This window comes from Syngnathus leptorhynchus, chromosome 6 (assembly GCF_054491065.1).
Source record: "Syngnathus leptorhynchus isolate UIUO chromosome 6, UIUO_Slep, whole genome shotgun sequence".
Classification (NCBI taxonomy): domain Eukaryota; kingdom Metazoa; phylum Chordata; class Actinopteri; order Syngnathiformes; family Syngnathidae; genus Syngnathus; species Syngnathus leptorhynchus.
Window position 1 is genome coordinate 1,616,649 of NC_141200.1, and position 16,732 is coordinate 1,633,380.

At 43.3% G+C, this 16,732-nt stretch overlaps 1 long non-coding RNA gene across 5 annotated transcripts in view; it reads right to left on the reverse strand.

Annotated features, from left to right (window-relative positions):
- The window catches only part of LOC147055142 (uncharacterized), a 52,192-nt gene extending 41,883 nt beyond the window's left edge, over nt 1-10,309 (reverse strand). Inside the window, exons 1-4 of one of the 5 annotated variants that reach the window (XR_015066363.1) lie at nt 10,097-10,309; nt 9,513-9,660; nt 8,647-8,753; nt 5,331-7,464 (exon numbers count right to left, since the gene is read on the reverse strand). This is a non-coding gene — a long non-coding RNA (uncharacterized LOC147055142). Of the gene's footprint in view, nt 1-5,330; nt 8,789-9,512; nt 9,661-10,096 lie in introns of those variants that run through there. The other 4 variants (XR_015066361.1, XR_015066360.1, XR_015066362.1 and 1 more) reach the window with 4 other exon arrangements.
- Nucleotides 10,310-16,732: the final 6,423 nt, after the last annotated feature.

The window sequence follows — 16,732 nt, forward strand, 5'->3', positions numbered from 1 at the left end:
AACAAGTGGAATATTCATCACAGTCTTGGGAGTCATGGATCTTGGCTGAAGAGAGCATCAGCATTCATGGCATGGCTGCAAAAAAATATTTTTCTTATTCATCTCCTTACATTAGCGTCTTCTCATCTCTGATGTTTTTAGGAAACTCTTAGCACTACAAGGGGGACCCTGGATCCGGCTCTCCCCTGGCAGACCCGGCCGGGGCTTGGTTTCCAGCTCGCGGTACTATTGACCTTTCCCAGAGTCGGGTACCCCTAAAGGCAGACCGGCCAATCACAGCTCTACGCAGAACAGAGGTCCGACACTTTCCTGGCGATGCTCTGTTGAATTCAATGATACAAGTTTTGGATGTATTTTTTGCTCTTTTAAGAGGTAATTATGGTTAAACGATGTGCTTGGGGCAAGTAAATGCTGGCTCTGGATGAAACCATGTGGCCATCATTTTTGTAAAATGATCTGTAAAATAACGGTGCGCTGTTGTTAGCTTGTTAACCGCAATGGTAACATGATGCTACTCATATGAGGCCTAGGTGCAATTCGTACGAGGCTCTGGATAAAGTTACACTGACATTCACATAGTCACTTTTCTGAAATCATTTGCAAAATAATGGCATGCTGTTTGCCTTGAGTTACCGGTTACACTACGTCGTGCTGCTATGACGTAGCCGAGCTAAATCGAGGAAAACCAAACTGAACTGAAGCGCTCGGAGGATCGTTTAAAAACATTTAGACCATCTAAATTGAGGGTGACTTTATAAAATGGATCTTGACAAACTCAACTCGATAGAGACACTACAAATTAAGTAAATATGTGCTCACATGAACGAGTCACCTGATCTGAATCACCTGATTTCAATGGCGAGAGTAAAAAAAAAAAGAAAATCACCAAAAAACATGAATAAATGGCCAATTAATCTCCATCGTTATTGGCCTGTATGTGTTGATCAACAACATTGGTGCTGGCATGGCATTGGTGTTTTCCAACACCGAGAATGTTGTGCGATGGCACTTTTGGGGGGAGCCTGCGGCTTACGAAATGTCAGACATCCAAGTGTAATGGAATATGTTGCAGAGGTGGAGTTATGAGCGGGATTTAAATCAGATCCTCCAGATTTGATGAGATCACAAAAAGTGGGCATAATTTAGCACACAGACCGCCACATTGTTGGAAAATGGAAACAAGTTTTTTTTCCTTGTTTCCCTAAAATGTTGCAATGCCGCATAAGCCGTTATACAAGTGTGTTGTCCACTTCTCCGTCATCTATACCAATAGCAATTTCAGCCACCGAGTGCTTTTTGATTATTGACAACACAAGATAGCAGAAATCCAAATTGAGTTCAGTCCATGTCATTTCCATATTTCATCCAAAAGTTCAAATTTCCTTTATGGATTAGCCCTTAAATACAGTTTGGGTGAAATTAGACAATGGGGAATCAATCTCCAAAATCACAGAACTGTGAGGTCGACATGCTAACCACAAATAGCCAAATGTGTTGCTCCAACAACTCATGTTTCTCCTAGAAATCACCTTACATGTTAACGTTGGAGCGCAAAGGTTGGTCATTTTAAACAATAGAATTCCCACACGTATTGTGTCATATTAAACGATGTATGATTTCTGAGTCAAAAAGACTCCTATAAATGGAGGCTACTGTTGCATAAAGGCTGATAAAAAGTCAATGGAAGCAGTCGGTGTGATGTCATCTAGTGGAAAAGTGCACCCCGAGGTGAGGGTTCCTCAACATTAAGTAGCACTTTCTACCTGGTCGTACCTGCAGGCAGGAAGGCTGAAGTACTTAGCTTACCTAACAGACATTTTGTTTAATGGTGTCCACGGGGAGCAGCCAATTCCTTTCTGTCCTCATTTACTATCACAATGCTATTGAATCTATCTACTGTGCTATGCCTGAAGATGATACCCAATAACACTCAAGCGAGTCCATTGTTGACAATCATTGTCATTCTTGGCTGTTAGTACAATGGTTTGAAAGGAGATTTTGAGCAGTCGAAGAATAAGGAAATGGAACAAAGGAAGTAGGAAAGAGATTTGATTCACATGTTTGTTGTGGACATCAAAACAAAACCAACAATAGACAATAAACGACGAACACGTTTTCCACTTTCAAAAAGGAGTTGGAAGAAGAACATTGCCTGCACACTTAATAGACGGTTTACGATTCTGACAGTTTGACTCAGGATCATATGATTCAATTGGGTAAAAACTTGCGGAAGGCTGCAATTTCTAAACAGTGGTAACTTATTTTTACATTAGCGCAACAAATGTAACAATGTCACTTCAAAATTGCCCACACAGTTAAGAGTTTTTGTGTTGGTAAAACGTTTCATTTCTATTTTCATTGTTTCCTATGGGAAATTGATAGTGTGGATTTTTATTTTTTTGCGATAAATGCTCCCTGGGTCAGTGGAGTGGAAGACAGATGTTCAAGCTTGTAATTTCTATCCATGCTTTGGAAAGCAAAGCAAGCACACATTTAACAAGAGCATCCTTGCACAATTTGTGAGGACGTCAATGAAGGCCAATCAATGTGTGTGTGGAATACGCAGAATCAGATGTTTGCGGTTTGTCCTTGGGAAGATGGAGAGCGACATTGAACACTTCCCCTCGGCCCTTTCAATACATGCGCCTGGTCTTCCGAAATGCATTAGCGCCATGACAAGCCGATTTGCCGATCTCACAAAAAGCCATTGTTATTTCCCATCTGTTTTTTTGGGGGGGGGTCTTCTCCTGCCAGCTGTTTGTCGTCTTGCACTGTTTTTTTTTTTTTTTTTTAAACCTTCTGGTCCTCGTCCAGAGCATATGTGAGGTTGGATTTTGATCAGACATAAATGTCCTCTTCATTGTTTGTATGACACCATATTGGCAATATGGCAATGTTTTTGGGGGGGAGGGGCGGGGGGGACACCCTGATATCATAATATAGAGGAGATAACATATCTTTGAAATCCTTTCATTCAAAAATGTTCTACAGCACTTATCCTCATCAGGGTCACTGGTAAACTGGAGCCTATTCTAGAGAGGTGGTGTACACCCTGGACTTGAAGCTAACCAATCATACATCCGCACTTAACCTAAGAAGCTTTTTATTCCAGACTGCCTGGAGAAACTGAACTGAACAAACTTACAACACTGCGAACTTGGGCGGCGTATTAATCGGTAGAAGGAAGATGGCAGAAAGTCCCGACGATGCACCTGGTAGAGTGGCCTCACGAAGCAGGCGGTTGAAGGGCTTTTTGTAGCGGTAATACTGCGCATTTTTCAAGTGGAGACGCCGAGAGTCTTCCAGAGGGGCAAAACACGCTGATGACTGTATTGTCGAAAGCCTTTTGATTCCACCCTCGGCACACAGCAGTGTCTCCCTGCCTCCTTACGTTGCCATTGAGCCTCCGAGGAGACTTGTATTACAAGTGAGCCAGTTTTAATTGTGAGCCCGATGGCTTATTAATGAGCCAGCTAAAACTGGAGCCTGGCCTCCGTCTTTCTTTCCCGTGCACGGTGCCAAACATTTTGTCAGGGATGAATGGCGGCTTTGCCGCTTTTGAGCTCTTTCTTCTGCCTCCCCTTCTCCTCTGTATTTCTCTTTTTCGAGTGGCTTCCAGGGAATGCAATTAAAAAGAGGTGGAGTTTGTTGGAAGGCCAGTAAGGCTATTATCCATCCCAAAGGAATAGATGGAGCCCCCTTCTCTTGACCTTGGAAAACATTTTTATCTTATGAATAATATTTAGGAATTTAGTACAATTCCGTCAGTCAAGTGTTCTCACCTCTAATTTGGGGGACTGAGTTCTACTTTTAGGCATGATAAACCGGATGTTGGAAATTTCACACTGGTATGCAAGTGCTGCCAATCAGTGCTGCTCCTGTCATTCTTTTTGGAGATACCTTGTTGGCAAAAAAAAGGACGCAATGATCTGAGCGTGACCAGAGGACTGTCACTGCTCTTCGAGGGTCTGGCAACAAACTGACATAAACTGGTACCCTTATTAAATAAGATGGTGATAACCGCTGATGACTTGAATAAGTCGGTGGACCTCGTGTATCTGTCCCAACCCCTGATTGTAGGGACAAGCCTTAGGCCTGCACATAAATCAGTATACACCAGCAAAGATTTTTTTTTTATTGCTCATAAATATTCCATCCATCCATCTTCCAAACCACTATGTTAACAGTTGGGTCAAAAATAATCCAAATTGGGTTAAAAATGGACCAATTCCACTTTTGGGGTTATTGGGGTTATGCACTGAGGAAATCCATCACATGTGACTCAAGCATTTTGGTCCAGAACTCCCGTCTGGCACTTTATTTAAATTCCTCGCCATTCTGCCGCCGCGTTGTCCGTCAGAGGACAATAGTTGACGAAGACGTCCTGGGCAGAGCCAGTCATGATCTGGGTGCCAGTTTGGACACATAGAGCCGCTTTAATATGAGCCAGGCGTGGGAGTTGGAGTGGGAAGAATGGGGGGTGGGACGGGGGGTTATGAAACCAACCATTACAGTGTTTGTTTGACTGTTGCTATTGTTGCTTTGTTGTGTATGTTATTAACTTAAAGAAAATGTAACTTAAATCGAGCTGCCGAGCGACTGGAGGGGATCCTATTAAACAAAAGAAATCATTTCAAAGACATTCTGGAGTAGGTCACAATGTACCATCATGTACCAACTTGAAATCTATAAATTAAATACTAATAATCATATTTGTAGTTATATAAATAATTATAATGGCAATACAGTATGCAGAATTGGCACCAGGACTAGGGGGTGCTATAGCTCCTTTCTAAGCTCCTCCAGCATTTTATCTGATATTCTAAAATATATTCATAAACGTTTTAAGAATGGACAGGCCACCCCGTTGGCACCGTGAGAGAAACAAAAATCATGGTTCCTGGTGGAATGTGTTTTAATCATACGGAGTATTTTTATATATTATTTAACGATAAATATAGAACAAGTTATTTCATTTAGCCTTTTAGCACAATAGGCATCCTTGATAAAGCTATTTCAGCTTCATTTTGACAAAGGAGCCCGCGGTCACCTCGTGCTGCAGCGACACTTTGGCAAAGCTGTTTTACAGTTCTTTTTTGATGCCTCATAGTTTCCTTCCGCTGTCACCCTTGTCCGTGACACACCGGGGCCTCGTGAAAAACAAAACAAAACAAAAAAACGCTCACGTCTTACGCATTCTCACCGCGCGCATATCAGGAAAAATCGTTACTCTGCGGCTGCAGAGGTTTGAAAAACAGACTATATTTGGCTATGTGCTGAGAGGCTGAGAGAAGGGCGAGGGAGCCGTGCGTGAACGATAACCTTGCCACACTTTCTCCGGGGCTAAGACTTTCCAGCATGGGCGGGTGGAGAAAGAGAGGATGAGCGGCGGAGGGAGCGGCGGAAGATGCTTCCTGCCTCACGGGACGGCTAACGGCGTTGGAAGAAGTGATGAAAGACCGTGACGAAAAGCTGCTCTATTGTTTTGGGTTCTCAAAATGATTTTTTGGGTTGTTTTTACCAAAGCTGCATTTATGTTTACAGGGAAATGTATTTTTACTCTGCTGCGGAGGGGGGAAATCTAAGTGACAAAGTGATAGAGCCAAGGGAGAAGGTCAGGGTGGATGCGGCAGTGGAACATCGTCACCAAAAGACCACTGGTTGATTCCGCTTTCCCAGCAGAGGGTAAAGATAGAGCTGGCTATGTAAACATGTCGATGCTTTCCAAGTGTGGAGGTGTATCTTCCAAACAGGATCAACCCTCAGCCTCGCCCCAGTTATTATCACCGTTACCACGACAGCATCACGGAGTCTTTCCAAACCCTTAGCTGAAACGCACGTTATTTCGTCAAAAAGGTTCAGTGACTCAAGTCTCTTAAGTGTCTATGAAGTTCCCTATGTGAAAACGCATACATTTTGTGAAAAATGCTCGGGCGTCAATGTTGAGAAGACACGCTAAGTTTACGAATCGAGATAAATATCAAATAGTCTTTTATTGTAGAGATTTACATCTTAGTAAACTTGTCAAGACTTGCCAAATCATGCAATTCAAGTTAAGTTAATGTGAGTCTTTATCAAAAATGGAACAGAAACAATTTTATCACTGACACAAAACGATGGAAGTCAACTTTTATCAAGTCCCAAGTTCAAAAATTGGTGACTTAAGTCTGACTCAAATCACATCATGTGACACAAGTCTGTCCTCTAAATTTTGAAGAAGAAGAAAACTACAGACACTGTCATCTTCTGACTTTACAAATTGCCTTATACATGTCGGGACAGCACCGCCGATACGGCAGCCGCGTCTCCCTCTGGGAGGTCCTGACCCGAGGCTAAGCGCTCTTTTTCCTCCATAGGGGAGAGCGGCTGTGACATGTTCAGCGAAGATAGAGAAGAATCTATTTCGTATGAGTCAAGGACTGAACTATTTTGCCGTTTGATGCTTCCAAAAACACATAAGGTGTCAAACTCTGGTTCTCGAGGGGAGCTGATCATTTGGAGGACGAAACGTCTAAAACATGCCACACCTGTTGTCTATCTAAACTGTCTTTGAGGTTTACAATAAAAAGGTGTACTGCATGTTAGGTTTATTGCAGACTCTATGAGAACTGTCTTTGATTAAAACAAAATGATGTGTTAGGTTCATTAAAAAGCCCAAACTGTTTTTGATTTAAGAATATTAAAGACTGTGAACTTTCTTTGATTTTTAACACACACACATGCTCAAGTTTGTGTTTGGAAAAACATGTTCGCTAGGTTCATTGAAGAGTTATTTATTTAAATGACCTTTGATGTCGATGAAAACACTATTTAAACCTTCTAAATTGCTTGTTGACATAAATGAATAAGTGCTTAAAAGCCTGCTTAAAAGTGACTCATTCTGAGTCAAGTGGACAACAAGGTCATCTTATTGAGAGTTGAAAGCTCAGAGGGGGGAAAAAAAAAGACGCTTAAATGAATACAAATTTAAATATTAATGTGATGAATTGCAACCAGAGCACATTAATCAACACTGATGTCAACTGGTCGGGTTCCCATCCTCTGGAGTACACGTTGCATTATTTTCAAATCAGTCACACATCATTTGTCAGTGAGCGCATCATTTGCAAACAATAATCCAGTGACAGAGATGAGTTGGCTGGAGTAGCCTACAGAGGGGCGGTAGGGGTGGGGGGGGGAGGTGGGGGTCCTACCCTAACCCTGACCTCCACTGCATGTGGATCCTCATCTGGGTCGAATGTGCAATGCAACCATTGTAACATTCGAGAAGGCCTTTTCGAAGGCTTCCAGATTTGAGGAGTTGGATTGACAGCAGCTTCTTGGGGCGCTTATGTTTTTCTAGCGCATCTGTCTTTCCCTCTCGCCGACCTCGAATGCGGCGAGGAAATGGCGGACACATTGCGTGAGACCTCGTCGTTCTCCGGTGTCTGTGACAGCGCTCATCAGCGCGCCATTAATTAGGGTCTAAATAACAAAGCACAAACAATAAACAGTCGGCCGCGAAAGCCACAGCCGCGGTGAAGCGCTTGAGGAGCTCGCCAAAGAAAGTAAATAGAATAATCCTTTCAAGATTGAACAGGCCCGGAGAGGGAAATATAGTAGATAGTACTGCACGGATGTCATTCATTGGAGTGTCCAATGAGGTCGTATTTCATATGGCTGCACATGTGAAACTTGGCACATTGTGTCAGCCCCTAAAATAACCTGTTTTGGAGAGCTGGTCCTTTTTGCCTATTGGAACGGAATTCTACGTGTTTATGGAGGTGTGTTTGAACCGTCCTTCCTGCAAGTGTGTATGTGTGTGTGTGTATGTGGTCGAATGAGGAGTAAGTGAGTGCGTGCAGCAGGGGGAGGGCTGAGGGGACAGCTGTAAGGCAATCACTTCATAAGTGAAATACCACTCCCTGTACAATAGCCAACCGCAAACCAGAGCTGTGGCGCAAATGTTTTTCCAACCTGGCATGGATCTATCCCTGCACTCTGAGATTTATAGAGAAAGACTACATATATAGATATATGTATATAAAAAATGCATTTTCACCTCCTTCAAAATGGTTATGACAGGCACGTTCCAATGCATTACGTGCAAACAAGATTTCTTGGAACACTTTTCCAAACTCTCATTTCCTTTATGAGAGTGGGTTATGACCTTATGATTTTGTTTTACCAAAGTAAGTAATGGAGTGTTTGTGGAGCTTGGCACCATCAAATAATAATCGAAAGTACAGTGATTATTAATAATAACGATTGTCATACAAGTCGAAATGGGAACCGTAACTTTCCGAGTAAAAATGTGCTTCAAAAGTCACACAACTGCCGCCGCTATGCACGAGATGTTAGCAGACGGGCGCACGTTACGTCCGCACCGACAATATTTAAGTGTGTGCTACATTCAATTGTGTCACAGCGCGTTTCCACAGTAACACAAATAACAGTAAATCCGTATTTAACTAACATTGACACACACAAAAAAATACATACGTGTTCATATTATATAATTATATTTTTAAAGTGTGTTTAAATTCTGAGCATGTTTTCTTAATTATGAATTGGATAACTTGTGGTAGAGCTGCCGTTAACTGGCAAGCCAGCCAGCTAGCTAACTAGGTTAGCAACAGACAACAGAAGAAAAATGTTTACACTTACCTGTGAGAAGCCTTGCACAAAAATGATGATGGAAGTTTGGCTCACAGTCTGTCTTGCAATCTTCTGAAGTGTACTAAGCTATTAATGACATCCACTCGATCCATCCTCTTCAAATTGAAAATGTTTTTGAGTACTGTATCGTCTAACAAAATGAGTTTTTGTCATCAGTTCAGTTGTCACTTACCTTTGTGCCACCTGGAAATACATATTGTTTACAAACATTATGAACCCAAAAATGACCTATATTTTGTTTTTGTTTGGGTGTCTATTCACATTATGGATGGTTTGTGTCATCTATTCACTTCCTGCCTACTTAAATTTAGCAAGCAGGTCGCTTCCCTACTCCGGAGTTCTGCTAAACACATTTGTTCTGCATAGGCTGATGCCCTTATAGCTCTTTTGCATTTAGCTCAGGAGTCACAATTCAATAGCCTCCCCACCTGAATATGTAAAATGCCCTTATTGAGAAGACCAAGGGGATGAAGTACATTCCAGAGGCCTGCTGGGAAAAACCAAGATGGCCGTGCTTTGTTGGCGGCCGAGGTGGCCATCCGGGTGTCATGACAGGTTAGCGCTAATAATCCTGGATGTGGCGGGACAAACGCTCGTGGATGGAGGGGGAAGGGACCTCGTGATTTAAATGCACCATGAACAGGCCCTGACAGATTAACATTCCGCATGTTTAACCCTGAAAAACTTTTCGGGTCAAATCTGGCCCGTTTTAACATTTGTCATGCATTTTTGTTTGAAGTAACAAAAATGCTATTCTTTTATGTAGGCTCAACAACTTTTGTTCATTTGGTTATTCAGTGTGGCCTCAAAAACTGAGTGTATGTAGAAATTATTTTTAATTTAAAATGTCTTACCTTTACCAGAATCCAGCGTCGCATTGTAGCCATTGATACAATCTTGTTGGGTTATTACACCTTTTGGTGCCATAAATTCTTGTGGTGGAAATAGAAAACTAGTTTCCATGATTATTCTTCTTCTTGATGGAAGGCAAAGAACCTCCGCCTGAAGAACAAATTACAGGAGGGGGTTCATAATGGCGTAATGGCGTCAACCTCCACTTCGTTGTTATTCAATTAGGGGGAACGTATTGCCCGCGAAAAGCCAAAGTACACTTATTGTATTTTGTACTATACTCCAGCTGTAAAACAAAACACTAAAAACGAATTAAACACATTGTACATGAAAATAAAACGAATATCGTCAGCTAAATGCTGACAAAGAAACCTTTACTTTCATTGCGCTCTAGTCAACTTCATTGCAAGCACAGCACGACAAAATGGCAGTATGTTAGCTAAATGGATTTATCATCGCTTAAATGAAGAACTTTAAATTCCCTTTTCAGGGCTGTTTTCATTTTCCAGGCTCTTCCTAATTATTTCGTAGGTTTTTTTGGGGGTTTTTTTGAAAGCAGAGACGAAATTAAAACAGTTTAGCTTACCTGCCAACTTCTTTGTGGTTTTACTTGATGTTTTTCCAAAACGGCCGTAATCATTTCTCGCCTCTCATGAAGCAGAACTACCAAATTCTTTTCTTTTCAGTTCTTTTTTTTTCTCCATTTTTCTCTCCCCGCTGTGCCTGTTGTTTCTGATTCGTCGTCTTCTTTCACCGGATTTTCCTTGGCGCCATAGCGGCCTGTTTCTTCTTCGTTGGTGTCTCCTATTCGTTAACGTAATGTAATATATGTGCGTTATCTGCATGTGTGCACCACACTGTTTACAATAGGCCAAAACGTGAACAGCCCAAATTTTTAATTTCATTTTATGTTTTTGTCTGTAAAAGTATTAACTTGAGAACGTATGATTTGCTCATTTATTTGGGTGTCTGAAACTGATTTCATTATTTACAATCATTTCCTTGGGGAAATATTGCTAAATTAATACATTTTAAGGGTTTACTCATATTGGTAGAGGAACAAGTGATGGAACTAACTCCCGTATGGCACTGCATGACCTTTTAGCCCCCCCTCCCATCAATTTCCTCCTCCACCACACATAGCAATGTGAACCTGAGGGAACAACGACATTGGAATGTCCCGGTTAGTCCTCAGGGTCGCTGTTTGACCCGACTGGTCACTTAATGTCAGCAGAGGCAGTGATGAACAAGTGGACCATGTGGTCACCACAGACCAATAATTAAAATCCACACTGTGGCCTTCCTCTATGTGGCGTTTTCATGTTCTTCTCCTGCTTGCATGTCTTGAGAAAAAAGTCGAAACCTTACCTTGACTCTAACCTGGGTTAATAAAGATTAAGTTTGGCTTTAACGCCTAACTCTTGTTTGAATTTGAAACCCTAACCTTAGTTTGAACCTCCATCCAGAACAATAAAGCTTAGAAATAATTGTGGCTAAGTTGTAGTTCGGTACAGTCAATTGACCTCGTTGAAGCGCCACCGGAATGCGATGTGAACACGCTCCCGAATCCAATGTTCACTTTCCTCACATTTCCTTGGACAATGTAAGTGAGCGACCTTTGCAAGTCTTTCTCGCTCACGTTACAGCTCATTTGCCTCCGCTCTGAAACCCAATCAGAAGCCATTAGGAATTACTGGTCACGCTGGAGGGCCTGGCAGCGTTCGCACACAGCAGAACGACAGAACTTGACACACAGTCAGTGGCAAAAAAAGTCATGGAAATATGCAAAATGTGAACAGAGCGAATTCTGCACCGCTTTGATGACTCAGATGCAAACGTAACAAACTCCATGTGTTCAAATACACAGTGACTATTAATATTGACCGCTATAAGTCCTGAGCGGGCCACAAATGTATGCCACACGTCCCTGCGCTCTCATCTTTCAAAGTCAAAAGGGCTCAAAATAAAAGCACTTTGCGCACACGAGTGTTTTTCTCCAAAGCCATCTTAATGGAATCAACTCATTAGCGGGTCGGATTAAAAGAGTCGCAAACAAAATTTCAATTCAGGCGGAAGAGCAGGAAATTGATATATATCATATATTTCTATTTCTATCCCCTTGTCCGGATTTTGGACACCTGTGGCCTACATGGAACAGCCTTCCTCTCCTACTTGTTGATGTTCCCCTAATTCAAAAATGACTGGTTGAGTTCCACACAGCAGCATTGTCCAGTCGCCTGTCATTTTCCAAGCAGAGTCCTTAAGCTCTCCTCTCCCGCTAACCATTTATTAGTGTGTCACATTAGAAAAGACGTCAAAGTTCATTTGATATTCTATCAGTTTATTAGGACAGCGCACATCTGCACGGGCCTTAACCAAGGAAGCAGCTGGCCTAAGTTGTGCAAGAGACTCCACCGCAACGACCACATGAGGCTCTCCTATAGCTTGTTTGGCACAGGCCCTCACCAGCAGGCCTGCCGCTGCGCCATCCGACAAGGTCTTCATGTGGATTGGGAGCCGCAGTGGGTTAAAGAAGGACTATTTTTTTTTTTTCCCTCAACGCAGGTGCACCTGTTTGTTCCAGTAAATGTCTGGGACGAAAGTCGGGCTAGGACAGTCGGTGAAATGCTGTGACAAAAACCGTATAAAAAAAAAAAAAAAAAGAAGCAGTTTTACTTCTTCATTAGTTTACTTTTTTTTGTAATTGTTACTAGTCTTACTATTATTAAAACACATGACAAATAGAAAATGTGCTTGCTTCATTCTCAGATGAAGTTGACTATAAAACCGACTCGTAAATCCCCAAAAGAATTCCACATTGTATTAGCTTCAAACCTCCACTGCTCAATGCGGCAGCAAACTTCAAAGCATCCATTGAGATACAACTGTGGTCATGTAACGAATTAGTCGCATCTCAAGGGACCGCTATCATTTCATCTCATAAAATTCTGCTCGCTGACAACTAACAAAACACCAAAGTTAAGCTCATGGAAATTAGCATAGATGCTAGCAAACACAACAGCCACACAAACACAGACTTTGAGTTTATGTTTACTGTAAAACTTACATACAATAAAAGAGAATTAAACATTCCATATTCAGACACCAAAACGTTCAACCAAAATGTACAATTTTATCTTAGGTGCCAACTATCTTGAAGCTAACATGACGCAAAAGACCATGGAAGGAAATTAGCATGGCGTTACGGTACTTATACACCTTTAGATATATTTTTTCACACACTCTGGGCTTCACAAATCCAAAAAGTACCTAAAATGTTACTCGCAAGCATTTGAGCTATTCTCTGTACTATGTGGAAACAATGAAAACAGTCCTTAGTTGTTTGGAGACCTCAGGTGACACTGAGGTGCGCAATCCTGAATTTGAATTTGCCTGTCTATAAAAATCACCCCAAAAATGATTGCTTTGCCTATTTCAGAGAAACTGTGGAAATGGAGTCTGATTTTTCCCTCCGCCACGTTGGTGTTCGCTCGATATCGGATAGCGAATTCCGTCATAATTAGAAAATATCTCCTTTGGATCTTCCGCACCGGCGGCATCGGAAAGTCACGTCAAAACAACGAGCGCTAATAATTGTTTTAATAACACAGTCACTTTGAAAAAATGTACGAGTGATCACTTTCACCATGTATTTTGTCTCCGAGCAGCCGCATTAGCATAGCCAGCCCTTTTCCAGGGCCAAACCATCACATAACTTACATACAGCATGTGACCGAATGTTAGCCAGCTGCCACGGCAACCCCAAACAAAAGCCACGTCCCCGCTGGCGGGGCAAATGAGGGCTGATAATGCCTCACGCCACCCACAACAGGGCTGCAAGGGGAGCGATGAGAAAGGCGAGAAGAGTGGCACCGATGCGGGGGTCCCTTTCCTTTCCAGGCCGGGCTGGAGGAACCTGTGAAAGGGAAGAAAGGAGGTTCTCATGGCCTATTGTGCTTGAAAGCAGCAACCTCCAGACCTGTCCCCCTCCTGACTCAGGAATGCGGCTGTTTGTTTGGGAACCTCCGTTGCCGTCTTTCGCCTCCAAATTGACACTTCACTCATGTCAAAAGTCCACTTGAAGGTGAAACTTGGCCTTGTTCGAGAAACGGCATAAGGGACACTCAGAGGAAATGTAAACAAGTGGCTGATCCATAGCCAACACATGAATAATAGAAAACGTTGTCCTAGTTTCAAACGATAGAACTTGAAACCCAACGTTAATTTTGAAACCCTCACCCTGGCTTGAAACCCTAATTTGAAACCATAACTGGAAAAACCTTTGATTTATGCTAGAAATCCCAATATGAAAATGTTGGTTTCAAAACCCCAATTCTAACTCTGAACCAACCCAAAGTTGAATCCCTTGGTTTGAACCCTACTTTCGAAACCTGGCACATACTTGAAACCCCAATTTGAAACCCTACCCTTGGCTTCAAGCCCTAATATCAACCCCCAACTCTTGTTGCAACCCCTAACCTAGTAAACGTCACAAAGTGCTAAAAACCGGTTCACATTTTGAAATAAAAATTCTTTGCCACGAGTTTGTTTGGCGGTTGTTTTCATTGGCATCAGCCCGTCATATGAAAGTCACTGCGGTTTAAAAGAAAAGTTGAATAGTGCATTAATGTTAGGATCACCTTACCAGGCATCGGGATATGTTCTATCAATTAGTGGGCTTGGGCAGTAAGCACAGGAAAGATGAATATGTTGCTAAATCTGAAAATCATGGTTTCTACATATGGACCTCTATATGGTCCTTCCAAAGAAAACGTCTACCCTTACATTTTTACGTGTTATTGAGCCCAATCGTAATAAAACGAAATCCACAAATACATACACGAAGGCATCCCTGCTAAGCGCTATTAGGTCTGTCGGCTCCATTTTTAACTCTTTGACAGTTGGCTGGCTTGCAACTTGCACTTCAATCTCTCATCGCTCGGCCCCTTCGGACCTCCCGGCCTAAAACTGACGGGGCCACGCGCCGCTCGCGTCACGTCGCCACCGTCGTCCTCGCGGCCCTTGGCGGACTTTTTCCGACTGCAGTCGAAGCAGCTGTCAGACAGTGGCGGTCGGCGGGGGCGTAATGGACCAGAACACTCCCTCCACCCCAAATGCATCTGTGGTCGTCGAGGTCCGTGGCGGCGCGGGTGAGTCGGACTTCCTGGGTGTGCATCAGGAGTCCCACCCCCTAGACGACGTCTGGGATGATTTCACATTCATCTTTCTGGGTTTTGAAACATTGACTAAGCGACTCTGCAGCTAAACAAACTAATTTATGACTCACACTAATTCCATTGTTGGGTCACATCCCTTCTTTCCGCCTTCCCAAAATATACTACTTGAAGATCCCAAACAGAGCTTTGGGTCTCCCTGAAGAATAAATTAGCAGCTGGAGGCAGGCTCGGACTGATGAATGTCTATCGCCATGGCAACTTCTCTCATCTCGAGTGCTGTTGGTTTTTTACAAGGGTGTGGCGAAGGTATAAATCTCGCAGATTGGACACAAATTGTACGTGCCGACAAGCCGCGAGCCGTAATGGTTCAAGGAAACCCAACGAGAATCCATTTATCATAAAAGGCTTTCGACTAGGTTTTGTTTTGCCACGTGTTGGCTTCCATCAAACCTCCAAGACGGGTACGAGTAAGGAAGGACTTATTTCATGCTGGTGACAATCCAGATGAAAGTAAGGAAATGATTCACTTTGTCTTTCAAGGCAGGGTTAGGCTCTGTTTCGTTCTGGGTCAGGACTTTACTATATGGCTGATTCATTTATGTGTGTTTGGGTGTGTCCATAGCACCTGCCAGAAACTGTCACTCTTTCCAATATGGAGTACCAACTCCAAACCTGTATGACTAAAGGCCTTCCTAACTGTGGCGGGGCGGAAGGACGAACATGTTGGCCTTAAACAAAGACATGTGTTTTGAAAGGGACATCAGCCGTCTTGCTTCTTTGCACTGTGTAACTCAATCTACCCACGGAGGGTAGCGGGGACGGCCGGGTGGGCGGCGTGGGGGGTCTGATATACGGAAAGAGGGGTTAAGTACGTTGATCAAAGGGATCTCGGAACTTCTCCGGAGTGTCAGTGTGACCCTCTAACATCCAACATCCTTTCCGAGTGATTGAGGTTGAGGGCGATGGGGGGGGGGGGGGGGGGGGTTGATGGCGAGGACACGTCTCGACGGGGATCCGGGAGTTTTTAAATGTTAACCCTCAGCCTGGCCTCAAATATGAGGGTGAGGGGTAAGGGCTAGCAAGAAAAGAACGTTTAAGCATCTTGTTGGTTTCCTGGTCTGCTTTTAGAACCCCGACCTTTCTCGTTTCTTGCAAATAAAACACAGGGTGAAAAATAACCTCAAGGAAAAGCCCGAGGAGCTCATGTGTGGGCTCGACAACGAAACCTCACTTCCTGTCTCTCACCTACACACACACTAGTGAAATTTTAGGTGGAAATATGTCAGTTCCTGGTGTCAGACCCGTCCCGTCGTCTTCAGACTGCTGATGCTGACCTCGCTGGGGATTTGAGGCCTGAGGGCGTCTCCTGCGTAAAAATTAACCTCACTCATATTTTACAAGCACCACTTAGTGGGCCAGGCCAACATAAACAGGTGTGCACGCCAACTCCCCCAGGCTATGTCTTGTCTGCTTCCAAATATAAATACCTATAGCTTCTGAAGAGAAACTATTCACAACAGATAAAGAATAGAAGGTAATGTAGGGTGGTTACAATGAAAACAGCAGGGGCCCTGAAATTGAGCCCTGGGGAACACCATAGGAGAGTGGGGAAGAGTAGGAATTAGAACAACCAATTTCTTTAGTCAGGCCATTATGAGTGGCATACAGTAGGTGTCGTCGTCAGAAGCACGTTATTTATGCCATACGGTTGCAGATGTTTCGTCAGGTAGCCTTCCGAGTACTCGACCCTCGAGGGGCGTTCTCGACGATGCCCCCGCTCGGCCTTGTGGTCTATGATGTCACACGGGGCCCTGGCTGCCTTTGAGTGGCCATGTGTTCCTCACCACTAATACCAAACAGATGATGAGAACTCTGCAAACCATGGAGCAGTCAAAACAACGTGAAGGGAACACGCAAAACGCAGCTCATGGTCCTAATTGCACCAGGCTGCGTGTCGCACCACCTTCTTTTGACAATTAGGACAAAGCGCTCCTAAATCCCGTTTGTCCACGTGGTGTTTTGAGGCCAGTGGTGACTTTATGATT